Source organism: Vespa velutina, chromosome 15 (assembly GCF_912470025.1).
Source record: "Vespa velutina chromosome 15, iVesVel2.1, whole genome shotgun sequence".
In the NCBI taxonomy this organism is placed as follows: domain Eukaryota; kingdom Metazoa; phylum Arthropoda; class Insecta; order Hymenoptera; family Vespidae; genus Vespa; species Vespa velutina.
This window is the reverse complement of record NC_062202.1, coordinates 1,761,253-1,778,752: the sequence shown is the minus strand read 5'-3', so window position 1 is coordinate 1,778,752 and position 17,500 is coordinate 1,761,253. Positions and strand designations below refer to the sequence as shown.

The 17,500-nt window shown below is 31.5% G+C and overlaps 2 long non-coding RNA genes across 2 annotated transcripts; one reads left to right on the top strand and one right to left on the bottom strand.

Annotated features, from left to right (window-relative positions):
* Positions 1-5,986: 5,986 nt before the first annotated feature.
* LOC124954386 lies at positions 5,987-8,286 on the bottom strand. The gene is made up of 4 exons (XR_007102535.1): positions 8,079-8,286; positions 7,743-7,990; positions 7,463-7,645; positions 5,987-7,384 (listed from the first exon to the last, which is right to left on the bottom strand). It is a non-coding gene; the product is annotated as an uncharacterized LOC124954386 (long non-coding RNA).
* Positions 8,287-16,769: 8,483 nt separating this feature from the next.
* Positions 16,770-17,450, top strand: LOC124954468. Its single transcript, XR_007102552.1, has 2 exons — positions 16,770-16,813; positions 17,305-17,450. It is a non-coding gene; the product is annotated as an uncharacterized LOC124954468 (long non-coding RNA).
* The last annotated feature ends 50 nt before the right edge of the window (positions 17,451-17,500 follow it).

The following is a 17,500-nucleotide window of genomic DNA, read 5'->3' as shown; positions in this document are numbered from 1 at the left end:
GAATAAATCCAAATTAGTAAACGCCATTAAAATGAGTTGTTAACTCCTGAGAGTTTGCGTGTCGGTATATATGTGTTTGTTACACCAACATATTGCCACCTATGCGTTCTCCGTGCACATTCGTGCATCAGCAACCTTATGTTTGCACGCGCGCGCATGTGTGTACACGTACGAGAACATTGGCGTAATAGATTCGATCGAACGGAATTGTTTTAAATTTAAATAAAAAAAAAAAAAAAAAAAAAAAAAAAAAAAAAAAAAGAATTTATTTCAATATTACGATTACATTAGAATTTTTATACGCGATCGAAATTTATTCGACCATATCTGATAAATTATGATATTTTTCATATCAACTCACAAATATTACGAGATTATTTTCAATCGTTCTTCAGTTAAAAAACTCCGATCGGAGATAATGAAATAATGAATGTTCGCATATCGATAGCCAAGAATTCTAAAGAGCTTGACAACGATAACGAAAAGAAAAGTAGAAGAAGAAAAAAAAAGCAAAATTGAAAAAAGAAAGAGAGAGAGAGAGAGAGAGAGAGAGAGAGAGAGAGAGAGAGAGAGAATAGATAGTCCGAGTGATTTTTTTCAATCCTGATCTTTGGAACTCGCAATTACGCCATTGCCAGGTACGTGCACACTCGCCGCGTGTGCAAAACGCTTAGAGCTCACGCCCAGTGGCTCGTCCACATACTCGGTTACTAGCGTACGCGCGCGTGCTCACTCGTGGATATGAGAGAGAGTGAAAGAGAGAAAGAGAGAGAGAAAGAGAGAGAGAAAGAGAGAGAGAGAGAAAGAGAGAGAGAGAGAGATAGAAATAGGAGATGCAGCTCGTACTGTCGTTTATTTCACCCTGCATACGGTTGGTTTGCAACGTATAAAAAAAGCCCTTCAGCCTCTCTGCAGTTGCATTTGGTTTCGGACTCCGTCTATGTATGCGTATGCGTACGTATGTGATATCGCCATCGAATACGATGTTCCTATCCCCACTCCTCTATCTCTATCTCCGTTTCTCTTTCCTATCCACTCTCAGCTATACTGAGAGATAGAATTTCGCTTTGCTTCGTTCACAATATACATGAATATATATATATGATTGTATATATATATATATATATATATATATATATATATATGCGCGTGAGAATTGGGCCACTGGACCAATAATACGCTTCCGATGTATCTCCTTTTTCTTTTCTTTCTCTCTTCTACTCTTTCTCTTTTTCTTTCTTTTTCTCTTTCTATTATTTTTCTTTTCTTCATTTTGTTCTTATCTCGATATAGTTACGATGCAATGCACTTCGTCATAAGTTACATTGGCGGGCCTTTTACGATTTTCGATTTTCTTTATTAATTTATTAATACTCATCACCTACTATACTACAAAGTCTTCTATTGCTTTCGTTCAACATACTTTTTGTTCATTTTAATCGATTTTATTTATACTTTAACTTGTTTCAAACTTTTCGACGTTCGATCGTTAATTAATTTTGTCAACAGTGCTCGTTAATATCAGAGAAAAAAAAATCTTCATATATTCCTATATACTTTTATCTATATATATATATATATATATATATATATATATATATATATATATGTTTATGTATGTATATATGTATGTATGTATGTATATGTGGTTCAGTAAGTACCACATTCGCTCGTTTTACGCATTAAACAGATTAATTAATTCGAATTCGCTGTTGGATTCATAATCCTTTCGGGGAAATATAAAATACGCGGGACGTGCGATCGAAAATTGTAAATTAGCAATTCATCGATAATGAGTGGGAAGTGAAAGAGAGGAGAGAGAGAGAGAGAGAGAGAGAAGGGTGAGTTTGGTGTGCCTCTTTCTCTTTACTCTTTACTCTATTATATATACATATATATATAAGACATGATGTATTCTTCATAAAACATTATATATATATATATATTCATAAAACATTTACAGAATTTTTTAATTACGTCCATGTAAAGATATCAAAAATAACAAAGATCTTCCTTTCTTATTTTTTTTTTTTTTTTTTTTTTTTTTTTTCTTAAATTTTAATTATATCGTAGTTCACTTTCATTATAAGAAAACGTTGATATAAATCAACATGAAATTGCAATAATTATAGATTTGTAATAATTCATATCGCCAGAAATATACGTCAACATACCTATAAACATAAAGCTTTAATGTTTAATTGCTATAATTCAAATACGATGTAACCGCATAATCGTGTTCCTCACGCTTTTCATCTCTTTCTCTTTCTCTCTCTTTTTCTTTCTTTCTCTTTCTCTCCATCTCTCTCGCTTTTATCGAGAGGAAAATATTATAACGAAACTCGTGGTTCTAGAGTACGTCGATGTTACTCTCCGTAATAAAACACACGGTTCACGTTGTTTCATGCGTTACATTATGTACGCTGTGAGTACTACTCTGTGCGTCCTCAAAAGTATGAAAATGTTGGACTCTCTCGTACCGAGCGATAAAGTTCTACCCCACGAGCGCTACTCTAATTATACTGTCAGTTTTCTGAATAGAAGTTGCACGGAGACGGTGTACGATAGTGCTTGGAGTGTCTCGAAGGTAGGAGAATTAAATCGTCGTCATTGTGTTGCGGTATTCCTGCTAACCACCAAGGAGAACCTACGTGGATGTATATGTATGTATGTATGTAGATATATGTATGTATGTATATATGTATGTATGTGTGTGTGTGTTTTGTTTTACATTCGTGTTTGTCGTTTTGTCTTTTTATATAGTGATAGTACTTCTCATGTTTTTCAACGAGCTAATGCTAGGGGTAAAAGTTAGAAGGATTTTGTTTGGAAATTAATGTTTACTCGTTTCGAAACTTCCTAGCTTCCGATTCTTTCGATTTTCTCTTATTATCATTTTATCGTATTATTTTAATTAAATTCGAAGAGAATTTGATCGATCGAGTCAAGCATTGTTTAGAAATTCTAATCGTTTTTTAGATACTCGAAATTAAATTCGAGTACGCGCGTTTGTTTCAGATTAAAAGAGACACAATAAAATCATCAAAGACCCTTGTAATTATCGAAGAACCCCTTCTCGTATGTTGTATAGTTTTCTATTCTGACAAAAAAAAAAAAAAAAAAAAAAAAAAAAAAAAAAAAAAAAAAAAGAAAAGAAAGAAAATAGAAAAAAGAAAAGAGAAAGAAGGAAAAAGATGGACATAATTTGTCAAAGTTCGTCATGTTACATTAATTTATTGATGCACGAATTTTTAAAACCACCCGATAATTATACCGACTAACGATGTACCGAACCACTCGAGTGAGTTTCCTACCCACTCGTTTTACACTTCGAGCGAAGCTTTTGTGAACCTCTACAGACTTCTTTCTTTCCTCTTATGATTATCGAAAAATTATAATTAGTTTATAAATTAAAATATATATATCACGAGTGTATTCTCGCTTTCTTACATAATTCGATGATTCTCTCTATATTCGTAGTGCTTAGCTAAGTGGAATCGTGCAATTAAATTATACATTCTTCGATGCAAATCAATATCGGTATTCTAGGAAAACGCTTAAAACTTTGTTTGTTGTATAAAAAAATCATTTTGTAAATTAATAATATAAATATATATATTTTGATTGTATTTATCGTAAATTAAAAGATTACAAGTTTGTCATAAAGAAAACAAAAGAGTACGAGATAAGATAGAAAATGAAATAATTTAATAATGATAGAAACGTTCGATAAATTAAATAATCCAATATTTCAATCGAATTATCTAAATAATTTTTCTTTTCGTTATTTTATCAAAAACATTTTTTATAAAAACGAATAATATATTTTCGTTCGAACATATTATTATTATTATTATTATTATTATTATTTTTTTTTTTTTTTTGTATTGATCCTCTATTTTATACGATGTATGATAAAACGATATTGTGTCAAGTAAAATTAGAGAATATATATATATGATAAAAATACCGATTAAAATTATTTAATATCATTTTTTAATTGAAAAAAATTAGAAAAAAAGATTTATGGAAGTGATAATAGTCTCTTTCTCTATCCTAATTGAACTCGTCTTCGTTTCTTTTCTCCTATACATTCAATTTTGGAAATATCGTGTCGTTTATATATTCGTCCTCATGTGTATACGTTTCCATATCCGTGCTCATCGAACTAGTACCGTAGATTCAAACGTGTCAACGTGGTGACGACAACGCTTTGCACTCCATAGCTTCGTGGGCTCGTTTCATAGTGAAATCTACCGTAAAGGGTGACTGCTCTCGCGAGGAGAAAAGATTCGATGCTACGTCACAATCTTCTTTTGCACGGATAATTTCCTTTAGGGAATATTTTCAAAAAGGACAACAGACGAAATCACATTCTTTTCTTTTTCTTTTCTTTTTATTATTACAAATATATATATATGTATATATATATATATATATATATATATATATATATATATATATATTAATTAATTGATATTGATTGTGAATTAATTGGCTTATAATATCATTATGTATATAAATTTCTTATTTCATATTATTCTATATTGGTATAGTAATATTATAAATCAATTAATTTACAATCAATTTACACAAATTATCAGTATTAATTATTTCAAATCTAGATAATATAATATATTATATAATAATATCATGCAATAATAATTAACAATAAGAAAATTAAAGTGATCTAAGATTAATATTTAATTAATTTTATCTAAACCGATTTTATAGATTTTCGGATAATTAATTACAATATTTTATTGAATTAATACGATCGTTAATGTTAACATATGTTTAAATAATAATTAAATGTTATTTAACATAGAGAATATAATTTTATTAAGTGGAAAATGAGCTTTCTAGTATGAAAATTAATTTATACGAATAATGCAATATTTTATTACAATGTTTTTCTATTTTTATTCATTGAAGATGATCTATCTTCACAAGGTATATCTTATGAAAAACGTTCTTTGATTCTTGCAAAACGGTAAATGATCGTGATAAACTAATCGAATTATTCTTCCAACTAGTTCGATGGAATAAGATCAATCGAGGAAGATGCTAAGAAATGAATGGAATGAAAAACCAATTGAAGAAGAAGCACCTAAAAGAAATGGAATCAGATGGAGACCAAAGAAAAGAGATTAAAAGTCAAGGAATAAGAAAGATGATAAATACATCGTAATTTTTGTAAATAATATTTATACTATTAGCGATATAAATTATAAATCAATTTTCTCACTGTGAACAATACATTTTTGTTAAGCAATAACATATCGTATATAGTCTCGTTTTATATCATTAAACAAAATTTTAATGAAACGAAGCGTGTTACGTATCTACTGGTCAAATGTTTCGTTTTGATGAAAATATAACGTGTTCGATGGACTCAGTATTACTAGGAAATGCTTTTGTTTGTTATAATACCTTTGAATTCGGTCACACGTAGCAATATATCTATTTATATATATATATATATATGGAGAGTATATATATTCATTCGATCCATTTGTTTCTATGGAAAAGAGAAAATCAAAGAGGATGGACCGTCATTGATGACAGATTTTACACCATGAAAGCGCTTTTTGATTTTCGTAAATGAGAAAAGAAAAATCGAAAGGGATGAAGTGGCATCATATAAAGATAGATAGGTAGATAGATAAATAGATAGATAAATAAATAAATAAATAGATAGATAGATAGATAGATAGAGAGGGAGAGAGGGAGAGGGAGAGAGAGAGAGAGAGAGAGAGAGACAGAAAGTGAAAAAGAGAGAAAAAAATTGGTTGAAAAATACGTGAAAATTCGTACTATTTTGATCATTGAGAAAAGTTCATTTTTGCGTAAAAATTGTCTTCAATATATTCATATATATATATATATATATATATATATATATATATATATATGTATTTATATATTTATTTCTCTCTCTCTCTCTCTCTCTCTCTCTCACTCTCTCTTTCTTTCATCCTCTCTACCGGCTGATAATTTCCGCGTGATAAATTTATTATTTCCCCGACGGAAACTTGCACGTAAAGCTCGGCCGGTTTTTGCGCTCGGCTTTACCTCTATGCAAATTAATGGCGATATATCCAATACGAGAATGTATACGGTGATGTTCAGCACGGGATCGAAGGACGAATGGATCGTGCAGAGGTGGTGGTGATGGCAGCGGTGGTGGTGATGGTGGTGGTGGTAGTGGTACTGCCGCTACTCATGGAAAGAGGGATGAGGAGATAGCGAAGAGGTAAAGAGGGGGGAAGGGGAATGGTAGCGCGGTGGTGATGCCGTTCGAAACCGCAATTCACTAATTGTTTTTCAATTCGCGACAATCGATGGCCTGTGGGTAGAGTCGTGGTCGCCAATTTGCCCGCTCGCCGCTTTTCGTCCCGATTTCTTTGAATAATCTAATATTTCTCTAGTTCTGTATCTCGTGTTTCTGCGTTAGTTCTGCTGTTATTTATTTATTTATCTTTTTTTTTTTTTATTTTTTTATTTTTTTATTTCATCGATAACCGACATGCATCCATGACATGGTATGCATTTATTGTCCGCAATTTATGAATTAAGAAAGAAAGAAATATGTATATGAGATTATTATGAAATTAGTTTTAAAATAGATCGTACGATGATTTTAAATCATTAGATATGTAGATAAATTTGATTTTGTTTTGTTCCTTTTTTTCTTTTTCTTTTTTTTTTTTTTTTTTTTTTTTAATTTTAGAAAGGCTTATCTTTTTGGTTACTTTTTTTTTAAATATAATATATGATCCGTTCGAATTCGTTGAATTAGTTGGTTCGTTGATATCATGTCCGGTGAACACGTCTGTGGTCTAATCACGTCGATCTATTCATCTTCTGAACTCAGGAAGACTTGATCGAGCCAAAGTTTAACTCAAGGAAGAGAATTCTCGGCCGACAGGGAAGGTAGATTTCCGCGAATGCTGTTTCAAAATCGCCGACAAATCGCACGTAATTTCCACGTAGCAGACTTACTAATTAGAAACGTCATACCTGGCGCGGTTGCGGCGACTCTTGCGGATACTGCTGAACGGCCAAGCTAAATTATCCTTCGTCAGTTAGCCGCATCCGGATATGAGCCAGCAACAATAGCTAATTTATAACATAATGCTATTCTCTCTCTCTCTCTCTTTCTCTCTCTCTCTCTCTTTCTCTCATATTCTCTGTCTGTATCTCTTCGTTTGTCTGAACTACAGATTCACTTGTTCACCAGGGTTATCTATTTGCATTAACCTTTACATCCGTTTCCTTCTTGAATATGTTTTCAGAAGCACAGTAATTTAAGTCTTGAAAAATTTCAAACTTCATCTCCTCGTCGATCTTCGTCATTATTTTCAAACCGATTGTTCGCATTCTATTTAGACACAAGAACTTAATTAAATTATCTTATCGTGAAAATTTCTATTCATCATTAATTTAAAGAAAATCTTACATTGGTCTCGTATAATTTTTTAATTATTAATATATGAAAATAAACAGTGAGTGATATAACGTAGTAATATACTATTGTATTCCTTTTCTTCTATATTTACACATCGATAAACAAATTCCGAAGGAAGGAAGGAGTTTCTCTCCTTGGCTAACGCTCGTATTCACCGTCCTTCTCGTACAATCTCTATGCATTATGAATCAGAAATGATATTAGAATATTCCGCACATACATATGAGTGCATTAAGGGGAACAGGTGCCGATATAGATTCTTTTAGCATACCTTAATATTCGAGCGTGGCTTGATTTACTTGCTGATCGTGAAAACTCCACCTTTTTTTTTTCTTTTTCATCTTTTGGACGGCATATTTTGATCGTTCGAACTACGTTGAAATACGAAGAAAATGGACGAAAGAATAAGAACGAAAGGGCAATTTTCATTCACCATCTTTCTCTCTCTCTCTCTCTCTCTCTCTCTCTCTTTCTTTTTTTTATGATTATCTTTTCTTTTCACAAATTGCTTCGACCTGACTGAAAATATTAAAAGAACACTCACACCATCGTTTGAGAACAAGTTGGTAGGAAGAAAGACGAAAAAAATTATGTTGCATCGTATTACCCTCCTATTCTCCTCCTTCTCCTCCTCCTTAGCGTCCACCCTTCCTCTCTCTTTCTCTTCAAATAGCTAGCCCCTTTTTCAGACCACGATTTCCCGTTAGAACGCGAACGATTTCGGTTAACCAAGGGACAAGGCTCTAACTCTCAATCGCCGTCGAAAGTTGTGTGTAACTCGTCGAGGTCGGGACGAGACCTGCACGGAGATTGGCTTTACAAGCTGTTCTAATGAGATAAGTTCGACCATCGTGCCTTACTTTTAATATCTCTTCTCCCTCCAATGGCGTCGCGTGTTGGCCCTTAACGAGCGAAATATTGTCTGACGCTCTTCGCTTCTCAGAATTTTACTCATCGTACGAAGACCACTCACAACGATCTCAAAAATCGAGGACGAATCGATGATTGGATTAATAAATCGATCGATCGATCAATCGATACGATTGGTCGATCAATCGATAGATAGATTTAATACGATGGATCGATTAATGAATACCTCCTGTTCATTCTCGTTCCATAAAGTTTCACTCTTTGCCAAAGTTCAACTTTGATTTTTCTCGTTACGTTAGAGAATACCAAAACTTTTTGCGTTTCCCTTCGTATAACGATACCTATCGACGTGACCACCATCGCGCGATACCTTTTCCTGATAAAATTTAAAGAATCGGGACGTCAAATCGTTCATTATAATCTACAGTGACTTCTACATTTCTCCATTATATAGTCGCGTTTAATAATTCATCTATGATACATTGGCACGTATATACATATATTATTCGTATAAATGTTATTTAAAAATAAATCTAACATCGATATAACGTTTGTAATGTTTTATTTGAAACAGAAATGTTATTTCTCGTTTCATTCGCTCTTTCAAAATGACCAATGCTCTGATCCCATCCGAGAGAATTTCGTACAACTATTATTGTAGATCTTCGATTTTTCTGAATATGTTTCGTATTATTAAAAAAAAAAAAAAAAAAAAAAAAAAAAAAAAGAAAAAGAAAAAGAAAAAAATGAAGTAATAAATAAAAAAGAGACTGAGAAAAAAGGAGAAATTGATTGACACCGTTGTACCACCTATGTCTCTGAGAAATTGAAAGGTACGACGATTGTGCACGTCGACCTGTCCCGTTTCATCGATTATTCTTTTCACTCGGCCTTTTACGCGTCCATTCGACGATTGAACAAATTACGGTGCGAACGCGATGCGGTCGCGAGTATCGTTATCATTTAGTCGCCGATCGGTCTCGATTTTTCTTTTTTCTTTTTTTTTTTTTTTTTTTAATGCTTTTTTTTTTTTTTTTTTTTTTTCTTTCTTTTTTTTTTGTTTTTCTTTTTTCTTTTTTTTTCGGAATCCAGTTCGGAGCACGAAATAAATTGAAAACTCGTTGATACGTAGAGAAACGAGGCACGGGACATGGTATTTTGTGGTTTCTGCTTAATTTTGACGTTATCGAAACGCTCGTAGAAAGTAATGTGTTTGTACCTTTCTCTCTCTCTCTCTCTCTCTTACTCTGTCTGTCTCTTTTGCATTGCGGTCTATATGCATATGCACGTAGTGGTTTTCGAGTTCGTAAAAAAATGATGTCCCGTTGGCATTTGATCTATCCTCGTTAGAGATACATATGTTTTTATATACTTTTGAATTCGACGATTTCGATTAAAAGGTGTCTCTTTCTTTAATAAATAAAAACCAAATCAACAAATATAAAGTCATTGAAATCGATATGATAAGTGAGAAGAACGTATTAACGACACATGTATTAACGATCATGTTCGTTCACATTCACGTTCACGTTTACGTTATCTCATACTAATGAGTTTTTAAAAGTATTATAATAGTCACGCGAATCGAAAGGAAAAAAATAGAATTAAAAGAGAGAAAGAGAAAAAGAAAGAGAGAGAGAGAGAGAATGAGAGAGAGAGAAAGAGAGAAGAAAGGCACGCGAGACATTCTTTGGTAGCACAGCACCATGTGTCGTGAAATATCAGCTTAAAAGCATGCTTTTATTTTTTTGATAAATTGCCCCCGTTAATCGGCTCTAGTCGAGGTTACCTCCCGGAGGGCTCAAATCTGCTCTACGATTTCATTTCTCTCTCTCTTTCTTTCTCTCTCTCTCTCTCTCTCTCTCTCTCTCATTCTTTTTCTCCTACAGTCAAATATAGTATCTATCTCTCTCTTTTATTCTTTTTTTTTTTACCATTACTCTACTCTCTCACTTCCTTTCTCTCTCTCTCTCTCTCTCTCTCTCTCTCTACATATATTTTTATACATATATGTATACGTACATATATATATATATACGTAGATCTTCTAAATGGGAATTTTAAACGTATCCAGCATTTTATTTACTACCATGCTGCTTTTTTACGATTACCGAGAAATCTCTACAGGGTCATTACACGTAAAATTGATCGTCTTTCGTAACAACATTTCTGATGTGTGCGAGATCAAATGCTTTACAGCCCCTTTTGCAGTACCTGGAAATAAACTTTTAGATAAAAGGATTGTGCGTCCTTTTTTTCTTTTACCTTTTTTTTTTTCATTTTTTTTTTTTTTTTTTTTTTTTTTCAAAGAATTCTTTGCCTTTGGAGAAAACGGACCAGGGGGGAAAAACGAGAGAGAGAGAGAGAGAGAGAGAGAGAGAGTGAGAGAGAATGGAATACGGATTATCCGAGCAATTTTTCGCCGAATAAAATTGATATCGAGCGATTTATTTTCACGCTTGAACCGAACTCGATCTCTTAGAAATATTTCGAAAAAAACGATATGGCGATACCCGTAATGCGCTCCATATGGTCGGAGTTTACCGGTTAAATCGTGTCGATTCGAACGAAAGATCGAACGCGATTACACGCTTAATGGTCTAGTCTCGAATTCGTCGAAAATCTAGTGACAATATGCAAACTTCTATACATGCGTATATATATATATATATATATATATATATATATTATATAAATACACGCACATACACGCAGACACGTTTTCGGCCGTAATTAAGTACCATTAATTAATCGTACGGTAAGAAAAATGACGTTCTCCAAATTACGCTCTCATAATTCACTTTGTAAACGAGCGAGAGAGACATAGAGAAAGAGAGACACACACAGAGAGAGAGAGAGAGAGAGAGAGAGAGAGGGAGAGAGAGAGAATGAATGAATTAATGAAACAGAAAAACTTAACATTCTTCTTGTATATTTGCTGATATTAATTTTTGAATGCGATTCGTTCGATCAATGTTTTATCGTTCGACCTGTAGGGATCCGAAATATTTTTGAAAACGATCTGCCCCTGTAATTATATATTTGTATAATAATATACAATATGCACAATATACAAAGTACAAATATGGCCTTGTTTCCCTTGCAAATAAAATATTACTGAGAGATTTCATGCTGTTTTCTTTTTTCTTTTTGTTTTTTTTTCTTTTTTCTTTTTTTTTTTTTTTCGAATATACACGTAATGGTATGTACGATAATATAATATACCTTGACGCTCGCTTTATTTGAGTTTTTGCACATTTTCAGTTTAATACGAAAAATGTATGTACAAGATACAGTGGATATACTTTTTCTTTTTTTTTTTGTTTTTTTTGTTTTTTTTTTTTTTTTTTTAATAGTTCCGGACGGTAATATAAAAGTTTTATATTTATTAGTATCAAATTTCGTAGGATCAACTTTCAATGCAATTTTCAATTGGTTACTTTAATGCCGTCAATACTGGATTTTATTTGTAATAAATTATGAATTTTTTATTAATCATATTATTTGTTACGTAATAAAATATTGTTTCAACGTAAACATTATAACCTATTGTCAAACTTTCTATGTTGGATTTTTCTATATATAATGATTATTTTCTGATATATTTTGAAAAATTTTACGAATATTTCGATGATATTTAAAAAGTATAAACGATTACCTATAAAAAAAAATAAAGTATCTTGAAGAGGATTCACTTTTCTGCAAGCTAAATTTGTCTTAGAGAGCATTTGTTTGTTTAACATAACAATAGGCCATTAACGTTGCATTAGACTGTCTGGGTTGCTTGCAAAAGGATATTTCAGACTCGTCGAATTTACTATTGAATGCAGATTATTCTACATCTCCTTTATATTATCATCGTACAATGATAGGTATCGTTATCGAAAAGGACTTAACGTTATCGTTGAATTTGTAATACTCGCTTGGTGAATCGAGACGTAATCTCTGAATATTATACTATATACACTATGTTTCGTTAATCATTTCGTTATTCTTTTTTTAATTCGAGTTATTATACATTTTCGAGAGTACATTCTCGGATTTATTTTAAAATAAAATCAACGTTTTTCGAGTAGTCGTATGAAAAAAAATTTTTTTCAATATAACACGCCGGTATAATAATACTTCTTTTTTCTCCATGCTCTCTTTAAAAAGAAAAAGAAAAAAATAAATAAAAGGGACTTTATCAATGTCTATTTGATAAAAATTCGAAAGAAACAAAAGTATCGTTTGGAGAGATTCTTTTTCATATTTCGCGGTTCTTTTGCAAAAATATCAAAAAGTATCACACGTAAGCTATACGGAAATCAGATTCTAATTAGGTAGTAGAGATACGTGAAAATATTAATGACAGAGAGAAAAAAGAGAAAGTAAAGAGAGAAAAAGAGAGAGAGAGAGAGAGAGAGAGAGAGAGAAAGAGACAATGAGTGAGATTGGATTATTTTTGTTAATATTCAACATACGATAGGCATATATATATATACATACACAAGTATGATACGGTCACTGAGTCGTGCATGCGCTTCATTTCCTCGTTGGGAAATTGCGTTTCGAAAATCCATTTTCGATTCTCATGTACGTACGTCAACGTCTAGAGTGTGAGAGTTAGTTGTAGGGATATATTCTTTTGTTGCTTTTACATTTGTGTACACGCAGAAAGGAATTTATGTATATATACATATATATACATCTATACATATGTATATATAAATGTATATAAATATATATGTTTATGATGGCTACGTGCAAAGAGTGTTGAGTTGAAGAAGACAATGAAACCCGACGTGTTATTTCCATTATTTTTTCATTCCAACTTCTACGTATATATGTACGTCCAAATATAAATAAATAAATAAATAAATATATGCATGATTAAAGAATTAGTAAGCTAAATCATAAAATCGTTTGACTTTTTCCAATATTTATTTAATATTTTATTCCCTTTAAATTGTTATTACTATCAATATTTGATATGGTTTAGATAACGAGTCGTAATTATATAAGAACGTATATATAGATTTTAATCATTAATTATAGTTATGAAATTTTTAGCTTTCTCTACATATACATATATACATATACATATATGTATGTATGAATATATAATGTTTATGATTGAAAGGATTTCGTAGAGAGGCGAAATGAAAATGGATGAAATTAATGTATATATACATATATATATATATAATTTTGTTTGATAATTTTAATGATAAAAATAATTATTATTTTACTCTTCATTACGTATCGTCTAAATTTGATCGGAACAGGAAAGACGAAATCTGTATGAATTATTACGAAAGATATTCTCGAAAATTCCATTTGTCATTTTTTCCATGGGACAAATTAAAAAAAAAAAAAAAAAAAAAAAAAAAAGAACAATGGTTTAAAAAAGACGAGGATTTGTGTTGATGGGCCGAAACGGGCCGCGAAAGCACAAGATATTCTCGTTATTTTGGTGGCGAAGCAAGTGTAGCCACTAGAAGCACGCTTGGCAACGAAGAAGAGGCCCCTTCGTTGAAAGTTCGAAGCTCCACTCAACTTCGAGTTGACTCACAAATTGGACTTGCAGTTGGTTAAAGTATAATTGGCATTCGTTTCTGATAACGAAGCGCCACCAGCATCATCCTAGTAAGCTAAAAAGCTTTCCACATTCCTTTACCTTTCTATTCTCTATCTCTTTCTCTCTCTCTCTCTCTCCCTCTCTCTTCACTATTTTCTTTCTTCATTCTATGGACTGACTTATGCATTAGGCTCTTTTCGCATTGGTCCTTTTCATTTGAAAGTCCTACCATAGGAAGTATTTTATGTAATTATCATTTGAAATCAAACATTCAACGTTGCTATAATTTTTGATATAAATAGAATTATTCAATCCTATTTAATTAATAAAGGCTATACTCATCAACTTTCGCTCATAACATATGTGACTTCAGGGATTAGAAAGCACAAAATATGAACTACGAGCGCGTAATAAGAGAACATTATTGTAATATTATACATCGATTTATCTATTGAAGTATTACTATCAGTGTAAAATGTAAGTACTTTTAATTCTTAATTGGAATTGGAAAGAAAGTTATTTGAAACGTTTTAAAATATGTTCCCATTTGTCCGACAATAGTACTTAGTGCGAATACATTTTAGATTAAAATTTTGATATTATCGCAAGTATTATCGATCTATCGTTTCACCACATAGAGGTTGATGCATCTTGAGACCTATGGGGTAACGATGACTCTATTCTAAAATTCACGTTCGCGAGATAAATCTAATCGAATTTCCGAACAAATAAAAATGAAAAAGACCCTGATGATGATTTTTAATCGCTACCACGAAAATTCACTCATACGAATTGTTAAAATAACGATAATTTTAAGTTGAAATCTGAGATGACATGAGCTAAATGAACATTCTGGCACTCGAAGTAAATCTTTGAAAAAATTTACTCGTGATCACTCAATGCTCTTCAACTTATTAATTATAACTTGTGGCCGATTTGGACTTTTTCGTTCTCGACATGATTGATCGATCAGAGAGAGTTAAAAATTCACTTACTACTTAAGAAGTTCTGCGATGGCTCCAAAACACTCGTTCGTGATTTAGGTCGAAATTGAGGGTGAATGATTTGTAACTTGTTAAACGTGAGGTAGGTCAACATCGAAATTGATCGAGATTCTCTTCAATGATGCACTGACTAATTTTTCGGCTATTATTTATTAATGAATTTATACTTCGCTATATTTAAACTCTATTGTCTTTTATAAATAAAATTTGTGCGACTGCTTAAAAAAAAAAAAAAAAAAACAAAACACTTTTGCGAACAAACACTGACTCCAACGACTGCATTGCAAGCGGTCGACGTAAAAATACTTGTTATTTAAATTGCGAAATACGAACGAACGAACAAACAGTGATTTATCCGATTAACGATATTTTAATTTTAGCAATAGAAACGATCGATTACATCAATGCTTAGCACGCGATTGCAATGATATTTTCAAACAAAAATAATGACAAAATTATTGATATCACTGAATTATTGATATAATAAGAAATTATTTAAGAAATTAATATTAATATTAATATTTCTTTAAATCTTCGTTGATACTTCGAAGAAAAATATCCTGAGAGATTTTCGATATTTACTCGTTGGAATATAAAGGAAAATTGATCCAATAATCGTCAAAGTCAATCGAAAGTTTATTTTTATTGATATTAGATATAGTTAACGATTGGCAATTAAAAAATTTAAGTTTAAGCAAAAAAAAAAGAATTGTATAAATTATTTAAAAAATGTGTGATATTTCATATTTAACGCGTGTTATAAGCTTCGAAATCGTTAATCGAATGTAGTATTGTTTATATACTACTTCATTACACCTCGCGTACGTCATACTTTGATTAAATAATTGTAACATTAACGGAAGTATTATTATTTCTAACCTTAGCCATTTGGAAAGACAGAACTTCGATATGTACTCGTCGAAATGCAAACGGAAACTAATTTGATAACTGTCAAAGTCAATCAAAAGTTCATTTTTGTTGATATTAATAACATGCTGAACTTAAAAGCGTGACATGATTTTGAGTTCAAAGTTCAATTATGTTTTATTATTAAAATAGAAAAAATCATTTTTCAATTCACAAATCACGTATTGCGAATTTAGAATTAAATTCTTAAATTCTACATGAATCACGTAGTTGCAAATGTTTGGTATATCTATTGGTACAATACCAGTAACTATATATTACAAAAATAATTTTCTTTCAGTCCTATCGTTATAAAAATCACATTTTATTTATTTCATTTCGCAATTTAACTTAATTAGCCATTTATTTTATTGTTTTAGATTCTCCTATATCGCATTTATAAAGTTTTTATAATTATAAATATTAATTTATATTATTAATTATGACGAGCAAAGCTTATTGGTTAGGAGGTTCTCAGATGGCAATCGTGACTTGTCATTGGCTGATTGAATTATCTCCGTCTTTCTTTAAGTTGTCAGAGATTGTACGTCGTCCTCTTAATTGCAGGTAATTATATTTTTTCTTACATGCATATCTGTCCGGTATATACTAATCGATTATCGATTTACTTATTATATTGTTCGCAAGATAAAATATTAAAGCGTTTAAGTCTCGTTGACTATACTATTTCATCTCAATATTTTTCTCTTATTTAAGACTTTAATTTTCTCACGTACGTTATTTTCCACGTTTATTTTTATCTTTTCGACTTGAAAACTATTCGTTTCGATATATTTCAAACCTCTATGTCGTATTTTTAACATTTCGATATTTTCCAATAATAGATCGAAAAATTATGAGTTTTTACGTAGGCCATTACGAGGTGTCGCTATGCGCATGTGCGGCTGACCTGTCTAAACGTGTTGCCGGTAGCATCGCCACCATTTTGAATTCTCGAGTGCCAACAGGTCGTAGAAAGGAATCTCGTCCTCGTAATAACAGGTAATTAGCATGTTTTTATCTAATTTACAACTTTCTCCAATATATCAATCGATTATTGAAAATGCGATTTATTAGTGGCCATGTTCGCAAGTCGACACATCGTCGTGTTCAAAAGATATTCGCAAAAATAAAATCGGTGGCTTGCTCGGGTTTCTGTCGGATTGTTACGTAATACATTCCTTTTGGAAATTTTCTTCTCTTATTTTTATTTAACGATACTGTAATTAATAATCTTTCATTAATTATCAATAAACAATTATATTTCGCATTATATTTGATTTTATATATATGCACATACGCATATAATCATATATATATATACGTATATATATATATATATATATATGATATGCGCATAACGCACACACACACACACCATACATATCGTATGGATATCCTCTAACAGAGACGTAAATACATAGATCTAACAGATACATAGAAAGCAATTCTCCTTATTCTTTATTAATACGATCTTATATGTCTCCCCTCAGATTTCTACTTCGAAGAATTCTACTACGAAGGAAATAAATGCAGCAGAAAATACGATGGTGATCGTTCAACGACCTCGTATAAATAAGTGTATTGGTATAAACAGACACGTAATAGAGTGAGACAGAGAGAGAGAGAGAGAGATAGATAGAAAACATTCGGCATGAAAAAGTAAACGAGCTGTGAATTTCCAGGAAT